At 33.3% G+C, this 15026-nt stretch overlaps 1 pseudogene across 1 annotated transcript in view; it reads right to left on the reverse strand.

The window, feature by feature from the left end:
• Window positions 1-9047: 9047 nt before the first annotated feature.
• LOC145796917 (UPF0481 protein At3g47200-like) overlaps window positions 9048-15026 on the reverse strand; it is a 30758-nt pseudogene continuing 24779 nt past the window's right edge. Inside the window, exon 3 of the transcript XR_014337641.1 lies at window positions 9048-10510. The product of XR_014337641.1 is annotated as a UPF0481 protein At3g47200-like (transcript). The remainder of the gene's footprint in view (window positions 10511-15026) is intronic.

Genomic DNA, 15026 nt, shown 5'->3' on the forward strand with positions numbered 1-15026 from the left:
ACCCATTAAAAGCTGAAGCTTGAGTCCTTAGAATCAAGAAATTATTTGAGGTATTTTCGTGTACCAGGGCACCAAAGGTTTATTCACTCTAGAGGATAAGGCAAGAAGATGGTGGATGCTAATCCAAGAAGACAATAAGGGGATTGATTGGGCTCGATTTCTTGAAATTTTCTATGAGAAATATTTTTCGTAGTGCGTTTGTGATCGAAAAGTGTTCGAGTTTGAGGGACTCAAGCAAGGTAATATGAAAGCAACCGAGTATAAAGCAAAGTTTATAGAGTTGGCTAGATTTGCACCACACATGGTGAATACCGATTATAAAAATGCGAGAAAGTTTAAGAGTGGACTTCGGAATACAATTTTAGAGAAAGTAAATGTTCTAAAATTACCAAAGTACATGGATGTTCTAGATAGGGCATTAATGTCTGAGGCAAATTTGGCATCCCATAATCGACCATTTGAATAGAGAGGAAAGAGGCATGGTTCTTATTCAAATAAAGGATCATCATCTTCGAAGAAGCAAATTCTGGGAACATCTAGTGCCTCCAATTTGATAAGAGATTCTGCACCAACCTATAATGAGAGTGGAAAGAAACACCGGGGAGTTTGTTACTGTACTTCTGGGGCGTGCTTCAGATGTGACAAGATCAGACATATGGTCAGATATTGTCCCCAAACTGAATATAGAAGTGGAAGACCAGCTGGTAGTTCAACTAGGTCTATCCCAATGCTAGGAAACACTACAGGACCCGTTGCTACGAGAGACACACTAAGGCAAGGGAGAGTTTTTGCACTCGTCCCAAGTGATACACTAAATACCAAAGTCATTGTCTCAGGTACAATTTCTATTTGTAACCAAGATACTTATGTGCTAATTGATTTGGGTTCGACACATTCCTTCGTATCTGCTACATTTGCATCTAGACTGAATAGACCCATGAAATCATTGTGATATCTGTTGTGTGTATCTATCCCATTCGGAGAATCTATTTTGTGTTCATCTGTATATCATTCTTGTGAAATACGTGTTGGAAATGCTACATTATTTGTAGATTTTTTATTTCTTCACATTAGACATTTTGATGTGATTTTGGGGATGGATTAGTTATCTAAATATTATGCTACTATTGATTGTGTAACAAAACGGGTTTTATTTAGACTTCCGGGACATGATGAATTTGTATTTGTGGGTAATGGCATAGTACCTCTACCTTACTTGATTTCGGCAATGAAAGCATGCAAACTACTTAAGAAGGGATGTTAGGGTTATCTATGTAGTATTTTAACTAATTAGCCTATGAATATTCAGTTAGAAGATATTCCTATTGTTAGAGAATTTCTAAATGTGTTTCAAGAGGAATTGCTAGGGGAATTAGTTGACAGGGAAATTGAGATTACTATTGAAGTCATGCCGGGTACTCAACCCATCTCAAAGACTCCATATAGAATGTCAACTGTTGAAATGAAAGAACTGAAAGAACAGTTGCAGGATCTGCTTGACAAAGGTTTTATCCGACCAAATACTTCTCCTTAGGGTGTGCCAGTTTGTTTGCGAAAAAGATGATGGAACCTTATGTTTATGTATTGATTATCGAGAGTTGAACAAGGCAACGATCAAGAATAAAAACCCTATACCCTATATTGAAAACTTGTTTGACCAGTTGCAGGGTTCACAAGTATTTTCGAAGATTGATTTAAGATTCAAGTAGCACCAAGTGAAAGTGAAAGCTAAAGATGTCGAGAAAACTGCATTCCGAAGAAGGTATGGTCACTATGAGTTTTTAGTTATGCCATTTGGAGTGACTAATGCACCCGCAACTTTTATGGACCTTGTGAACCAAATATTTAAATCCTATCTTGATGAATTTGTTGTCGTATTCATTGATGATATATTGATTTACTCAAAAAGTAGAGAATAACACGAGCAACATTTGAGAACGGTTTTGTAAACACTTAGGGAGAAAAAATAATATGCTAAATTGAAGAAATGTAAATTTTGGTTGGATGAAATTGTGTTTTTAGGGCATGTGATCAATAAGGATGGAATTTCAGTAGACCAGCAAAAGATTGAGATGATTGTGAATTGGCCTACATTGACAAATGTGACGGAAGTCCGAAACTTCATGAGATTAGCTGGGTATTACAAAAGGTTTGTAAAAGATTTTTTAAAGATAGTTGTACCACTTACCCAACTTACTCAAAAAGGACAACAGTTTGAATGGACTGATGAAATAGAGTCCGTATTTCATGAACTGAAAACAAGGCTGACTACGACACCAGTTTTAACCTTACCCTCAGGTACGGAGAATTTTGTAATATATAGTGATACTTTTTACAAGGGTCTAGGTTGTGTTTTGATGCAAAATGGTAAAGTGATAGCCTATGCATCTTAACAACTGAAACCTCATGAAAAGAACTATCCGGCTCATGACTTAGATTTGGTAGCAGTTGTGTTTGCTTTGAAGATTTGGGGCCACTATCTCTATGGAGCAAAGTGTGAAATCTATACTGACCACAAGAGTTTGAAGTACTTCTTTACATAAAAGGAGTTGAATATGCGTCAGAGGAGATGGTTAGAGTTTATTAAAAACTATGATCTCTAGATTCAATAGCAACCGAATAAAGCTAAGATCATAGCCAATGCTTTGAGTAGAAAGTCAATAGGGAATTTGGCATGTTTGATCACTAAATAGAGGAAGTTACTGAAATACTTAGAGAGATTTGAGATTAAAGTGGTGTTTCACAAACAAGGAGGAATGATAGTCTCCATTTCAACTCAACCGGCAATCATTAATGAGATTAAACAGAAGCAAAGAGAGGATAAGTTCCTCAAGAAAATGATTGATGAATTTTAATCGAATTCGAAGCTGGGGTTCAGTGTTGAGAATGAAGTGTTAGTTTCAAGGAAGATTGTGCATTCTAAATGTTTTTGATTTGAAGAAGAGAACCTGGGAAGAGGCTCACTGGTCAAAGTTTGCAATGCATCCTGGCAACAATAAAATGTATCAGAATTTGAAACAAAGTTTTTGGTGGCCTAATATGAAAAAAGAAATTGCAAAGTATGTATGTAAATGCCTTCAATGTCAACAAGTCAAAGCCAAACATCAAAAATCAGTAGGGCTACTTTAACCTCTCTTTATTCCAGAATGGAAGTGGGAGTACATAACCATGGACTTCGTTGTTGGTTTTCCTCGGACACTGAGAGGTATGAAATCTATCAGGGTTATTATGGATAGGTTAACTAAATCTACACATTTTCTATCTACAAGGACTAGTTATAATGCTTATCGATTGGCTACAATTTACATTGATGAAATTGTTTGTTTACATGGAGTACCGATATTCATTGTTTCGAATAGAGATTCAAAACTTGTGTCTAGATTCTGGAAGAGTCATCAAAGAGCGATGGGAACAGAGTTAAGATTTAGTACGATGGGAACAAAGTTAACATTTAGTACTTCTTTCCATCAGGAAACCAATAGGCAATCAGAGATAACTATTCAGACTTTAGAGGATATGCTCTAAATGTGTGCTTTAGATTTTCAGGGGAGTTAGGAAATCTACTTACCAATGGCGGAATTTATGTACAACAACAGTTTCAATTCTACTAGTAGCATGACACCATATGAAGCTTTGTATGGCAAAAAATGTAGATCTCTGATTTGTTAGACGGAAGTTGGGGACAAGGTTTTGCGTGGTCCCGAGATTATGCAAGCAACCACTGAAAAGATTAAAGTCATTCAACAAAGGCTCAAAACTCCACAAAGCCGACAAAAGAGTTACGCGGATCATAGAAGAAGGACTCTTGAGTATGAAATCGCTGATCATGTATTCATTCGTGTGATTCCAATGAAGGATCAATCAAGGTTTGGCAAGAAAGGCAAATTATCACCTCGATACATTAGGCCAATTCAAATTCTGGAAATGCTTGGTCTAGTTACATACCGAATTGATCTACCGCCGGGGATGGAATAAATGCATAATGTATTTCACGTATTGATGTTGAGAGGCTACCTCCGAGATCTGTTCCATGTTATTGATTATCACTGGATAGCTCTTCATGAGAATATGGAATATGAAGAGAAACCGATCCAAATCCTTGACCAGCAAGTGGAACAGTTGAGAAATAGATAAATTCCTATAGTAAAAGTAGAATGAAAAGAGCATTATGGCATAGAGGCAACTTGGGAGAAAGAAGATTAAATAAGGCAAAGGTATCTTGAGTTATTCCCGACACGAGGTAATGCAAGTTTGGTGGACCAAACTTCTTAAAGGAGGGAAGATTGTAACAACCCCATTACGTATTATTCTCTTAATCATTAATTTTGAATGCTAATTATGTGTTTCATATGATTTTTGGATTCATATCTGTTAGCTGTAGGAACATCTATTGTGACTTCTGTTATAATCTGAAATTGAAGGCCTTAAAGGCGTCAGAAACTGAAATTGGTTAGTTTATTGTGATTGGCATAATTTTTAGTGCCTAATGAAAAGTTTGATTAAAATTTGATTCGGATTAAATTATTTATATAAAATCAATTAAGTGAAGTTATATTTAATTAAGCCTTAAACTCTAATTAACTAGCTTAATCCCTAATTAGTGAATTAAGTTAATCATGTATATATATATATGTTAAGTGATGAGATTAGTTCATTCTTGAGCTCAAAAATTTTGAAATTTACATTCTACAGAGAGAGTGAGAGCAAGTTAAAGAGACAAAGGCAAGAGAACTTGGGAGTTTTGGCTAGAGGCTTGAAGAATTAAGGAAGACAACTCAAGTTCTTGCAAAGATTAGTGTTCTTGAAGTTTCTAGATAGGTGTTTACACCTTAATTTGTGAATTGAAGTCATCAATATGTAAATTCATAAAGGTTACATAATTAAATGCAAGAAATGAGATTAAGATTAAGAATCTAAAGTTAATTCATATATACATACAAATAAGAGTGTAGAATCACCATTTTGATCATGAGTTATATTACCTATGTTGATTTTAGAAGTTCAATTCTACATGCATCCATGAATCATGTTGTTTTAGAACTCAATTACATGTTTTTCAAGCTCTTTGGAAACAATTTTATACATGCATGGAAGTGTGGTTGCAAATTTGGCAATTCATGATACTTTTAAGCTCATTGTTTAAATTAAGTTCATATATATATATATATATATCCATGTATTTTCAAAGGTTTGATCCCAACATGCAAGCTTTTACACTTTAAACACATGATTTGAAGTTCAAACTGTGTTCTAGAAATTCCAAAATTTGGCCTCATCGCTCGAGTGAACAAGTTGTCGCTCTAGCGCATATTTCATGCATCCAGTATTTTCGTAGACATTTGTAGTTGGCTCGAGTGACCGCCTTTTATTTTGAACATTGGCTCGAGCGAACATCTAGCGTAGCTCGAGCTAGATTTAGACCATCCAATACTTTTGTAGACCATGTGGTCCGCTCGAGCGACCAATGTTGCACTCGAGCGAAGTGCTCTATTTCAACATATTTTGAAAGACACATTCTGATCACATGTGCATTCTCATTCTTTTCTGAGCATTCTTAGACATGAATTAGGCCTCATGAATGACCTAACAAGTAAGAAATTGAGTGAAAAGAATTAAGTAAAACAAGAATGATTTGAATTGGCCAAATGTTCCAATGTGTGTTATGTGTTGTATGTAATGTAGGTTGGATCACGGAGGCGTGACAACACTAAGAACACTGTGAGTAATAATATCTTAGTATAGCTATTTTCTTATTTACTCTATTTTCTGAATATCCTAATGTGGTAAGTTCTTCGAACTTACGATTTTGAAAGTGTGAATGAGTTTCTATCTGTCCGACCAATATGATATCTGTAAATGTGATTGATGTGACACATATGTGTATAATGGACCTAAGGTTGTTCCATATATTTGACAAGATAGACCAAAGGTCGTTCCGAATATCTGATAAGTCTGAATATCTGCAATGAGTTGACCAAATGGTCATTATGCAATTGTAAATGATTGGGACCCAAGGTCATTCTGTTCAGATATGATTTGTTTTGTTCTGTACATCTGTTATACGTTGGGCCCGAGGTCGTTCTGCTATCTGTTGGACCCAAGGTCGTTTTGTTATGACATGAAATTATTATGATGAGTATGATTTTACTTAAACATTGAACTTATTCACATAACCCCTTTAATCTTATATTATTCACTGAATGTTAGCTCGCTGCGTATTTATATGAATGTAGGTGAACAGCAGGATGCCCAACCTTAGTGAGCCTGTGAAAGGATTACTAAGATTTTGTGAAGTCAGCTACGGAACGCCTTACAAACGAGGCTTTTGTTTTTGATCTTTTATTTTCTCTTATTGGTCATGTTTGACTACATCTGTATATAAGTTTTGGTTTTTGTATGGTTATGATATATGTATGATCTTGGACATGTGAAATCTTGTTGTATATATATGGGTGTGAGTTATTAATGTACAAATGTTTTTGTTCATGCCATTTATGCACAAGCTCATTGGCCAAATCTTTTACTTTTGCTTCCATATCTAGCCCCATAAAATTAAATATGATTTGATTTTTGTCTGAGGCCATAGTTAATCTCATGATTACTAGCCGATTATGATCCAAACCTCTAGGGTTAGGTTTGGGTCGTGATAGTAGTAGTGGTGGTAGCGGTAGTGGCAATAAAATTATAGTGGTACTTGTGACGACAATGACAATGACAATGATAAATAAGGCAGTGGTGGTGGCATCGGTGGTGGTGGCACCGATGGTGGTGGTGGTGGTGGTGGTGGTGGTGAGCTTCTAATGGTGTATATTGATATTTGTGTTTAATATTTATAGATTCAGTTAGAATTAAGTAACTTAAAATTTTCACAAGTTTTAACCCACATTTTAAGAGGCACTTAAGTTTTTAAGTGATATCAATTATGGTTATCAAATGGGTTTAATTAATTATCACTTAATACATTCAGTTTTAAGTGCTAAATTATCTTTAAACTATTAATTGAATCTATTAAGTTTCTAAAGTATATAAATCAAACTCTCAACTGAATCTAGTAACTATCTAAAATATTTAATTCAAACCTAATTGATTGTGTTTAAATTTTTCACTAACTTTTTTTATAATTTAATTAATATATTATTTTTTATTATTATATGTAGCAAAATCTTATTATTTAAATTATCTAATTTTATTTCTTCAATATATCTAATACTCGTATAATTTTATTGGCAAGACAGATAAACCAGCATCTAATAGTAATTTAATCGCAGAGCGAAATAAAACACTTTTTAAAGATAAAATAAAATTTTAGGTTTTTTTTTTTGAAATAAAATATTAACTATGTAGGGTATTTTACTAATTTATAATAATTATGGAGATATATTTTATTTGCTTAATCATTTCAGGGAGTGTGTTTGAATTAAAATAGTTTAGATACTTAATAGATTCAATCGATTATTTATGAATTAAATAAATTTTGATTTATATGATTTAGTAACTTAACAGATTCAATCGATAGTTTAGAGATTAACTAGATAATTTAATGATAATTTGGAGGTAGAAAGTATAATAAACCCTTTTCTTTTGGGGTGGTTTCATATTTTTTTAATTATTTAAGCAATGTTTTTACTTTTTAGATTTAAATGCATATAATATAAAATTAAAAAAAAAAAAATAAGGGTAAATTACAAACACACCCCCTGAGATTTATTTAAATTACAAATTATCCCCTGTGGTTCTAAAAATTATATTATGCCCCCTAAGATTTCTAATTTCATAACAAATATATCCTTTTGTTAATAAATCATCCAGTTAATTAACAGTTTTTAATAATGTTAAAATTTTATTTCAATTAATAATTCAGATAATTTTATTATTATATAGGTGAATAGTTAGCAATTTCACATTTTCAATTAATTCTGTTAAATAAAAAATTTTGACATGGAGGCATTTGTAAATTTTCAAACTATAAGGGCAATTCATATTTTAAGTAGACCTCAGGGGGTGTGTTTGTAATTTACCCTATAAATAAAGTATAATATTTGTGAAAAAATTCTTTAAAACATTCACTAAATACAAAAAAAAAAAAATTACAAAACTTCAGTATATTTTGTATTTTTATGTATTTATTTTATTTTTTATATATATATTTTTCACAAATATTTTATTCTTAAGTGCAACTAGGTTGCGTGCATCTTAAAAAAAATAGAAATAAATAGTATACTAAAAAAAAAATGGTGATATATCAATATTCCCACCCCGGTAAGTCTTCAAGGATAAGGGTGAAACTATTAGGGCCATAAAAACATTTGTTGGTCAAAAGGACATTTACCACCAAAATTTTTATTTTAATCCATCTGTTCAAAAAGTGTTTTTATCTGATAAATTTTTTAAACTTATTTGTTCAAATTTTGTATCTGCCGGTTGAAATTCACTAAACCTATTTTTTTTTTATATGTTGAAATTCACCAAGTATCTGTTGAAATTCACCTAGCCTATTTGTCCCTACCTACTAAAAATACCAAAATGTTCACAACCAATATAGCAAGTACATAACCTATGCTTCTTCACCTCATAACAAACAAGACTTTAACGTCACTTAGCATAATAACCAAAATATTAGGATTGTAAAGACGTAAAAGTTGTTGCCAAAATAGTAAATTACATAAATGAATGGGTTAACTGTGTCATAAATGAGTGATGCTACATCCTCTAATAGGTTATCCCTATTTTGACCTCTAAGAAAAAGAATAGAGAGAGATAAAGAGAGTGCAGGGGCCCTTCACATGGTCCATTCCATGTCATTAGAGATAAATTGAAAATGTTCAATTAGAGGTCCCAAGCATTTTTTTTCTATATTTATTTATTTTACATATTAAAGCAACAGATGAGAATGAAAACTAAAAAAAAAAAAAAAAAGAAAGAAAAAAGAAAAAGAGAGACATCCACCGGAGCAAATCAATATATAAAGCAGACACAAAACAGAAAAGAATGAATAACAAAAAGGGAAGAGAGGAGACGAGAACAATTCACTCAAGAGCAAATCAATATCCAGAGCAAACATACACGTGTTATACATATATGTATGAATATTGTCAAAGTAATTACAAACGGAGCGTTTAAAGACGATAAAGAAGAGCACACTGATACTCTCACCAGTAAGTTGTGACCATCTATTTTGTCGCTCCAACAATTACAATTTCCAGCGAAAAACCGTAAATACAGTTTGTGTCAAAGTGAGTAGAAGTAATACCAAAGCAGCCATAATTGCAATCATTGCCCACGGGTTATTAAAATAATTCCGGTTCAGAGTTGCCCTGTACAGATTCCAGGGCTGGCTGCAATGGATGTTCACCCTGTTGAAGATATCAACATACTGGAAATGCGTGCTTGTCCCCGAGACCGTGTCACTAATCTTGTTAAATAAGTTGGAAACCGCTTCATCACCACCTAACCAATTATCAATGATACCACAACGAGAAAGTATTTTGACATCCTTTGGAGAGTCAATGAGGCAATCTAAAAATTTCACATAATCAGTGACATAACTGAGTTTGGCTGTCAGGACTATATTGCTTGTATGCAATGAGGTTTCTGAAGAATGACTCTGTCCTGCCTTCAATGGTTAAAGGTGGAATCTGCATTACCCCACTTTTGAACTCGATATCAAACAAGCTACCTCCTGTAACCTCATACTTCTCTATCTTAACTCCAGCTTCTTGGAGCTCTCTTGTATTAGGAATGAATCACCAGTTCCCTTTTCCTTTTTTATTCGAGGCATCTTCAACAGGCTCCAACCCTGCAAATGAGGGGCGCCAGTTACTGTGTATCAACCCGAGTAAATGACTGCTCTTACTGTGTGACTCTTTTCCATCTTCCCTTTTACCGGTACCTGGTAAAAGATCACTAAAAAACCTCAAGGCCAAATAAATGAGCCTCTTATGGTTGTTTGGTGCCTCGATCATATCAAATAGCTCGCACAGTATAGAGAACGGAATTTGGTTTTCAAATAACATTAAATCGCGCTGCAACCTATTAAAAATCCAGTCCATTTTAAAAATAGGATCATTCTCATCTCTCAAGAATTCCATATCAAACTTCCGCAACAATTCAATGATAAAGCAGCCGTCCAGTACCATCATTGTGATCATTTCATCTGAATCAAGGCTTATAGGTTCAGCATAAAATTGTCGTGCTTTTTGTTCTAGTTCTCCAATAGCATCGACATATTTTTTTGGACTCTGATTTTTTTCTTGAAGAAGTGAATGAAAATAGCGTAACTTGTGCCGCTCCATCATCTGTAGGTTTTGTTTACCACAGTGGTAAGGACCTATTGAAATAATCTCTGGGTCATAGGCCTTGTCGTTTAACTGACGTAGTTCTTCATGTAATCTAAATATACAAAACTCCGTTGGTGGATGGGAGAAACCTTCAAGCATGTCATAAATATTCATCAAAACAAAATCTTTTCCACCACTCCATGCCATGTTTACTTAAGAAGCAATCTAGTACCCTGTTCCAAACAAAACATTAAGTTGTTATAAAAATGAATTCCAATGTGCCAAAATCAAATATGCTACCTACTTAAGGTAGTCGATGTCACCCACCAAGTCCTGGTCAATTTTGATACTCTATTTGCTTGTTCGACAATTACCAATTTAGAATATTATAGAACATACAATAATTTTACCTCTAGAAACGTTCTTTCCCCTGCATCAGAATTCATTTGGAGAAAAGACAAATATTGTAGTGTAATAATAGATTGAACCAGTAAAAGTTGAATTCATAAGGGTAGAAAGCATTGTCTTACTTTTCTTCAAAACTATTAGATTCCTATTAATCAAGAAATACTTATTTTTCATTCATAGAACAACTTTATAGCTCGCCTAAAATTTAAATGGGCAAACACCTTAACGACCATTTAATCAGGTATATCACTTTCATAGACACTGGTGGTTTGGCAACTTAACAAAATAGTCAAAAAGTCAAAAAGTTATTACACAAAGCCAACCCCTTCTCTCTACTTTTTCTACACGTATTTTCATAAAACATCAAAAGGTCACTAAAAAAGCCAATGCCCAAACCATCCTAGGCCTTGGACAAATGAGAAAAAGTAACAAAAACACTAGAAAGAGACTCATTTCCTATAAATGTCATTAGCCATCATGGAATAGTATTAGAAGGAAATGGGTAGACAATCTTTTTTTCATTTTCTTTTTTATTTTTATTTTTTTGTGGAGAGACTGATACTTGTAACTTGAAATCAGAACCGTAAGGCAAGGGGCAAATGGCACTTACCTTCATGCCATTAATGGGGGAATATTATTATGAACGAAAAATCAAACAGAAAAAAGCTTTTAATCAATTGGTTCCATAATTTGTCATGTTTTCTGATAGGTTTTTGTAATTGGCAATCCCGTTTGACAAAAGTCCTTTTAGTTGTAATATTATTTGCTCTTTTGTTTCAATAAGGTTATGAGCGTTTAGATGTAAATCCAACTCGAATTGTGCCTGTGTAGAGAAGTTTGTGCTCTCAGTCCGTATCTTGAGCATTTCTTGTTTGTGCAATGCCTCCGAAACCAAAAAGAAGTCAAAGTTGTTTAACCACTCGAGCAGTCATTTGTGCACTCGAGCGGTTAGGTGGAGTTTTCAGTATTTCAACCTGCATTCAGAACTTTTGGGAAGTAAATTTTACCACTCAAGCGGTGAATGTTGCGCTCAAGTGGTTGGTGTATATGTTTGCACTGCCTTTTACTCACATCACTCACTGCTCGAGCAATAAAGTGAGTGCTCGAGCGGTCTTTGCGACTCTGTTTACTATAAAGTATGCCGTTTACTATTTTTAGGTTTTAACCCCATCCAAATTTTGAAAGAGCAGAGTTATCAATATTTTCTATATTGGAGGGTGTTTATACATTGGTTTCTTTGATGATTTGAGAGTGATCGATGGATCTACGAGCATCATATTGACATCATCAAGGGGTTTGTTTTTATTATTTCATCCACAAAAGAGAGGTTCTTCGGTGGATTCCGAGTAACATGAGCCTGAAACTTTGGTGGATTCCAGAGTGACTCATCGTCATGGATTCGACATCGGAGTTGTAGATTTAACATTGGGCAAAGCAATTCTGAGGTGAAGACGATGGTGGAAGAGGCACATCCGGTTTGGTTTAATTCGGGCGTAGATTCGCTAGGTAATTAAGAATACACGTGTGTAATTCCTTTTTGTCTTCTTAGTAGATTATTTTGTGGCTTTGGCCCATAGTTTTATCACAATTAGAGGTGCTCCAATTGTGATTTTTTCCACGTCAAATCATTATGCCGATTTGTTATTGATTGTTTGATTGGGATTGATATTTACTGTTTGTTTCTAAATTTTTTATTTTCCATTAGTTAGGTGGAAAAGTCTTTTAACTTTGGATAACAACATTCTTTCATCATTATCAAACTATAATGACTTTGGTTGATAATCGAAACTTAGATTCTTTGATTCAACATTCAGCATGTGAAACTTTGCCTTCAAAAACCAACCTAAGTGATTTATTAATCCTTTAAGTATTGGAAACAATTAGAGCCTATTTTGAAACAAAAATAATGAAAATTTCAAAAAAACACCTATCATTTTCACTTTTGCACAAAAAAAGTTGAAAATTCAAAAACAACTTTAAATTTTGTATTTCCAAAGATACGGATTGTTTTTAGATTTTTTTTTTTTTCCTAAACCATTTTTAGAAATAGTTCAATAAACACATTTTATATGTTCTCCAAAAACGAAAATAAAAAACAAAAACAAAAATGATACCAAATAGGCCCTTAAAAGCCATATTCAAGATGCTTGTCACTTTGTTGGTGAAATCTCACAAATAATCTAAATCTTCATCTTCCAACTAGAACAAGATACCTGAATGAGTAAATTTGTTGGCATTCTCACAGGATTTTATAAGACAATCCGTCATGTCTTGATCCATTTTTATTGCAGATTTTATTATTATTAATTATTACTAGTGCCTTTTGCCTTTGTCTCGTTTGTCCATGAGTTCCAGAAACTCTATGACCAAACATTCTACATCAAGAACCCTATGGCTTGGGAGGAGAAATAACTTAGCTTATTTTTGTTAGTTCCTCAACAAATAGTGCAAGATAATGAGTTTCAATTTTCGTATTTATAGAAGCTTTTATTTTCGGACTTGCTTATCCGGCTCCTAATTGACTACTTATCATCATAATGAACATTCCATTTAAAAACAAACTTATCAGACAATTTACGTTCTATGATCTATTGGTTCTTGTCAATATGGATAGTGTTGGAAAATAATGATTTTTCGGCAACTTTAATTCGAAATTAAAGTGGAACCTAACTGCTGATTGAGCTGAGTCCGAGTGGAGTTGTATTTTCTTAAGTAAAAAGATTACAATACAAAAATGATGAGCCGAACCCTAGGTTGTGAATGAGAATTATCTCATAAAGTGGGCATCAATAAAGTTAGGCTTAGATTTGAACTTAGTCTTGGTTTGGACTGAGCCTAGGCTTCAGCTTGTGCTTGTGCTTGTACTGGGTTTGGTCTAAGACTTAGACTTGGACCTAGTCTTAAGCTTGGACTAAACTGTGCTGTGTTGGGCTTAGCTTGTACATGTGTTTTAGATTGGGATTAGATCGGGTTGTAACCCAACATCCATATCCATTTTGCGAACCATCTATTTGAATTATTCAAATATCATTATATACATATTTATTTGTATATATTAAGCACATAAGAGTTTTAGACTTTTGTAAACTCTTTTGATGATGGAGTTGATGACCATATTAGCGGCCATGAATTTTTAACCTTTGTAACTTTAGCCCTAATGGCTAGAGTTGATGGCCTTAGTTAATGACATTTGATTGCCCTCATGATGATAGCCTTCATGACTAGGGACTCCCCTACTTGTATAAATAGAGTTCTTTGTCCTTCACCTTAGTAGGATTTTTTGGAGAGAATTTTGATATGGAAAATGACATGGTGGTTTGATATAATAACGTTGGAGATGGTTTTTAAACCAAAGAAAATTTTTCCTATCTTCTTTTTGCTAGCCCTTTCTTTGATTCTTGTTAGAGAGAGAGTGTTGCCATTGTCAAGTTTCCCAAAGCTACTTAGAAAGTACTTCTACGCTAGATGGTTTCGACCATCGCATCTTGAGAGACAGACGTCGGCATACCTCCAACACCCATCGGTGAGGCGGCAAATTTGTTTTAAGGAAATTGTGGCTACAACAAGCTTGGGTTTACTTTCTTTGCCATCTATTAATTATTTTATTTCAAAATTGTTTTTGTCTAATAATCCTGTTCTTCAAGTAGAAATATTCGGATTTCAATCATTCCTGTATCTTTAGTTCTGTAATTTATGTTGTATTTCATTCTTTAATAATAAAGAAAAATTGTTTTGTCATTTTTATTTAATTTTATTTTATATATTTTTCTAGTATTATTATGGAAAAATACCAACAATCTTCAAACTGATTTTTATAAATAATTTTTAATAAAACAATTTAGTTTTTATTACAGTTTTATTCTAGTGACTCTTGGAATTAAAATTAATTTAATTGCCTAGAGTTATTGGATTTAAGTTGTTTATTTCCAGTAATTTATTCATGCAATATATTTTATGTTATTCAGTTGTTATTGCATCAGTTATTTGGTTATTAGTACACGAGTTTTTAATAGTTGATAAAATAAAATAAGAATTTTATTTCTTAAGATTATTTATAATTTATTTGATTTGTTTGTTATTTGTTTTGTAGCTAACTTTGTCTACAGGTTTACCTAAGCATGAAAGAAGAATTCAAATAAACAAAACAAAACAAATAAATTGGGACTGCTAATTTTTGTTTTGAATAGGATTACCTAAGCATGGATTGTACAAATATTGGACCTTCGGATTTTTGGACATACTTGTGAACTTCATTATTCGCTTTGTTGTGGAGAATTATTTCAGATTCAATCTATGTATTAATTTGTTTGTTTGTAAATTTCGTTATTTTTGATTAATTAA

The sequence above is a fragment of the Camellia sinensis genome, chromosome 8 (assembly GCF_055761805.1).
Source record: "Camellia sinensis isolate YWXY chromosome 8, ASM5576180v1, whole genome shotgun sequence".
Lineage (NCBI taxonomy): Eukaryota > Viridiplantae > Streptophyta > Magnoliopsida > Ericales > Theaceae > Camellia > Camellia sinensis.